The following is a 4,396-nucleotide window of genomic DNA, read 5'->3' as shown; positions in this document are numbered from 1 at the left end:
CCGGCCGCCCCACTCCTGCCTCCGCCCATTTCTGTTTCACGCGCTCGGAGCCCAGCGGCTCCTCCACCCTCAGCTTCCCGGTGGTCACCCAGCTGGCGGAGCCCGGTGGCCGCTACATGCACCGGCGACCCGGGCCGCCGTGTGGATCAGCCTCACCCGGGCATCACGGGCGCCGCCTCGGGGAGCTCGGCCTGGAGGCTGGCTGGTTGGTGGTCCAGAGTGCTGAGATGCTCCCTCTCTCCTTCTGCCCAGGGTTCTGGAAGAGCCTGGTCCCTCTTGGCACAAGCCCTTGCTCCTTCCCCAGTCTCGACTTCCTCTTCTCGGCCTGCGACCCCTCGTTCATTCCCTAGATCGTGCTGGATGGTGCTGGGTGGCGCTGCCGGAATAAATGACGGACCCACCCCTCAGGAGCTGTCAGTCTTTCAGGCCAGGAGACGTTAAGCATGCTCAGGTGTCAGCCAGGGATGCCACTCTCTAGCATGTGACCTTGGGCTAGTTTTTTGATCGTGGAAACTCAGGTTTCCTTGTCTGTAAAATGGGGTAATACCCTGTAGGGTTGTGACCATGGTTCCAGTGAATAATTCAGGTAAAGCATTCTTACCATAGTGTCTGGGACCTAGTAAATGCAAGGTAAGGAGGCCAGGTAAAGTGCTTGGGTGGGTTAGGCAGGACTTACGGAAGCAGGGGCATCTGAGGACCGGCATCATTCGGCTGCCGGGAGGTGGGGGCGGATGGTTACTCTAGGTGAAGGAAGATGTGAGGACAGGTATGGTATAAGCTGGGGTACTAGGCTAGGAATTCCAAAGCCAGACAGAGCCCACTATCTGCCAGCAGAACCTGCGGATCCATTCTGCCCAGCCAGTGTTTGGATGGCCTGTGAGCTAAGAATTTGTTTTTTATGGGCCAGGCGCGGTAGCTTATGCCAGTAATCCTGGCACTCCGGGAGCCCGAGGCGGGTGGATCTTTAGAGCTCAGGAGTTGGGAAACCAGCCTGAACAAGAGCAAGACCCCAGCTTTGATGAACAAACAAACAAACAAAAAAAAAAACTAGCAGAGCATCGTGGGGGAGTGCCTGTAGTCCCAGCTACTCAGGAAGTGAGGCAAGAGGATCTCCTGAGCCCTAGAATTTCAGGTTGCTGTGAGGTAGATGATGTGTGGCACTCTACTCAGGGCAAATGAATGAGACTGTTTCAAAAAAAAAAAAAAAAGAATAAAGAAAAGAAAGAACGTTTTTATGGGCTTTTTTTTTGAAGACAGTCTCACTTATAGCCCTTGGTAGAGTGCGGTGGTATCATAGCTTACAGCAACCTAAAACTCTTGGACTCAAGTGATCCTCTTGCCTCAGCCTCCCAAGTACCTGTGACTACAAGTGCCCACCACAACACCTGGCTATTTTTAGAGACAGAGTCTCACTGTTGCTCAGGCTGGTCTTGAACTCCTGCTTTGGCCTCCCAGAGTGCTAGGATTATACGCATGAGCCACCACACCCAGCCTTGTTTTTTATGGTTTTTAAACAACAGTTGAAGTTACACCTCACATACCATCCAACTCACCCATTTAAAGGGTTTAGTTCAATGTTTTTAGTGTATATGCAGAACTGTGCAGCCATCAACACAATCTTTTTTTATTTTATTTTGAGACAGAGTCTCACTATGTTGCCCTTGGTAGAGTGTTGTGGCATCACAGCTCACAGCAATCTCAAACTCTTTGGGACTTAAGTGATTCTCTTGCCTCAGCCTCCCAAGTAACTGGGATGACAGGCGCCTTCCACAACACCCAGTTATTTGTTGTTGTTGTTGTTATTGTTATTTAGCCCAGGCTGGATTCTAACCTGCCAGGCCTGGTGGGTCTGTGGCTGGCGCCCTAACCACTGAGCTACGGGTGCTGAGTCCACAATCATGTCATAGCACATCCTTCTACTGTGCACCAATGTCTCTGGACTGTAATACTGGGCCTTTGGGAGGACGAGGTGGGAGGATCACTTGAGGCCAGGAGTTGGGAGACCAGCCTAGGCTATATAGCCAGCCTCCATCTCAAAAACAAAAAGCTTCACTCCCCCAAAACTTTCACTCTAGCTGTCACCTCACCCCATCCCTTATCCCTCCTAGCTCTACATAACTACTAATCTACTTTCTGTCTCTTTGGATTTGCCTATTTGGGGCATTTTATATGAATGATATCATATGTGTTCCTTTGTGACGGGAATTTCAAAGGTTTTGACTTTTTTTTTTTTTTGGTCAGGGCTGGGTTTGAACCTGCCACCTCCAGTGTATGGGACTGGGCGCCCAACTCCTTGAGCCACAGGCGCCACTGCGGTTTTGACCTTTTTTAAATAGCTGGAAAAAAGGATGTTGCATGACACTTGAAAATCATATGAAATTCAGATTTCAGCATCTGTAAATTTTTTTTTTTTTTTGAGACAGAATCTCACTATGTCACCCTCAGTATAGAGTGTTGTGGCTTCAGAGCTCACAGCAACCTCAAACTATTGAAGTGATTCTTTTGCCTCAGCCTCCTAAGTAGCTGGGGCGACAGGCGCCTGCCACAATGTCCGGCTGTTTTTTTGTTTTTTTGTCATTGTTTAGCTGGCCTGGGCTGGTGCCCTACCCACAGAGCTATGGGCGCTATCAGCATCTATAAAGTTTTATTGTAACACATCTTACTCATTTGTTTACATATTGTCTTTGGCTGCTTTTGTGCTACAAAGGTAGAGTTGTCTCTACAGAGATTGGCTGGCTGGCAAAGCCTAAAATACTGTCTGGTCCTGTACAAAAAGTTTGCCAGTCTCTCTTTTTGCAAACCTTTATTACCCTTTTCTTTCATCCTCATCCTTTGCCATATATATTATTACAGATAGAGCAGGGCTGGCAGTTTTATTTGTCACCTTACTCTCTTGTTAGGTAAAACTGTTGCTCTCGGCCAGGCGAGGTGGCTCACACCTGTTAACTCCTAGCGGGTGGATCGCTTGAGCTCACAAATTTGAGACCAGCCTGAGCAAGAGTGACACCCTGTCTCTACTAAAAATAGAAAAACTAGGTTTGGTGCCTGTGGCTCAAGTGGCTAAGGCGCCAGCCACATACACCTGAGCTGGTAGGTTCGAATCCAGCCTGGGCCTGCAAAATAACAATGACAGCTACAACCAAAAAATAGCCGGGCATTGTGGCAGGAGCCTGTAATCCCAGCTACTTGGGAGGCGGAGGCAGGAGAATCGCTTGAGCCCAGGAGTTGGAGGTTGCTGTGAGCTGTGATGCCACAGTACTCTACCCAGGGCGACAGCTTGTGCCACAGTACTCTACCCAGGGCGACAGCTTGAGGCTTTGTCTCAAAAAAAAAAAAAATAAATAAATAAATAAATAATAAAAATAGAAAAACTAGCTAGGACTGTGGTGGGCGCCTGTAATCCCAGCTACTTGGGAGGCTGAGGGAAGGGGATCACTTGAGCCCAGGAGATTGAGGTTGTTGTGAGTACAATAGCACTCCAACCCAAGGTAATAAAGTGAGACTCTGTCTGAAAAACACAAACAACTCCTCCCATAACCCTGTTGCTCCCCATAAAACTAAGGCCTCATGCATGTGAAAAACTGTAAGTGGTTGCCAGAAAAACTGAATGTAAATAGAGGACCTAGAAGGTGGGGGATTGTTCTGTTCTGCTCAGTACAGAGCATAACTCAAGTATTATTGTTCTGAGGACAGACCCAAGAAAAAAGCTGTCTGGAGTAAAGACCAAGGAACTGGGGATGTTTGTTTTGGAGAAGGCAAGCCACCAGGGCTAGAAGCACTGCCTTCTGGTCTTATCTGAAGGAGCATCACAGGGAAAGAGTAGACAAGTGAAGATTGTGTTTAAGTGAATTGTCTAAGAAGGTTGGTTTTTTTTTTTGCAGTTTTTGGCCGGGGCCAGGTTTGAACCTGCCACCCCCGGTATATGGGGCCGCTGCCCTACTCCTTGAGCCACAGGTGCTGCCCACGTCCAAGAAGGTTTGGGGCCCATAGCCATTCACTATTCATAGGTAGTGGCGAGAGCTGAAGCTGGGAAATAGTAGCCAGCACTTTAGCACGGCTTCTCTTCTCTCCAGTCTGCTGAGTTCACGGAACATCAGCCTGGCCTGTCGTACCCCAGCCAGGTCCTTTTGTAGGGCTATGTGTCTTTCTTTTGGAGCTTTCTTACTTGCAGATGGGCTGAACAAATGCCCTGGTCCTGCCAAAAGCAGTCAGGAGGTTTATTGTTTGCTGGTCTGCGATGGGATCTGCCTTCCTGGCAGCTCGTGCTGAATCTTACTTAGCAGGAGAATGCTGTTGGAGTTTCCTGGATTGGTGAAACTTTGGTTTAAAAAATTGGATATCCGGGCCAGGTGCGGTGGCTCATGCCTGTAATCCTGGCACTCTGAGAGGCCTAGGC

At 48.9% G+C, this 4,396-nt stretch overlaps 1 protein-coding gene across 2 annotated transcripts in view; it reads left to right on the top strand.

Moving 5' to 3' along the window:
* The window catches only part of VPS4A (vacuolar protein sorting 4 homolog A), a 17,169-nt gene that overhangs the window by 420 nt on the left and 12,353 nt on the right, over window positions 1-4,396 (top strand). The window lies entirely within an intron of this gene.

Source organism: Otolemur garnettii, unplaced genomic scaffold (assembly GCF_000181295.1).
Source record: "Otolemur garnettii isolate 467f Iridium unplaced genomic scaffold, OtoGar3 scaffold00047, whole genome shotgun sequence".
NCBI lineage: Eukaryota > Metazoa > Chordata > Mammalia > Primates > Galagidae > Otolemur > Otolemur garnettii.
The sequence above is the reverse complement of the archived record's forward strand: the minus strand, read 5'-3'. Positions and strand labels throughout refer to the sequence as shown.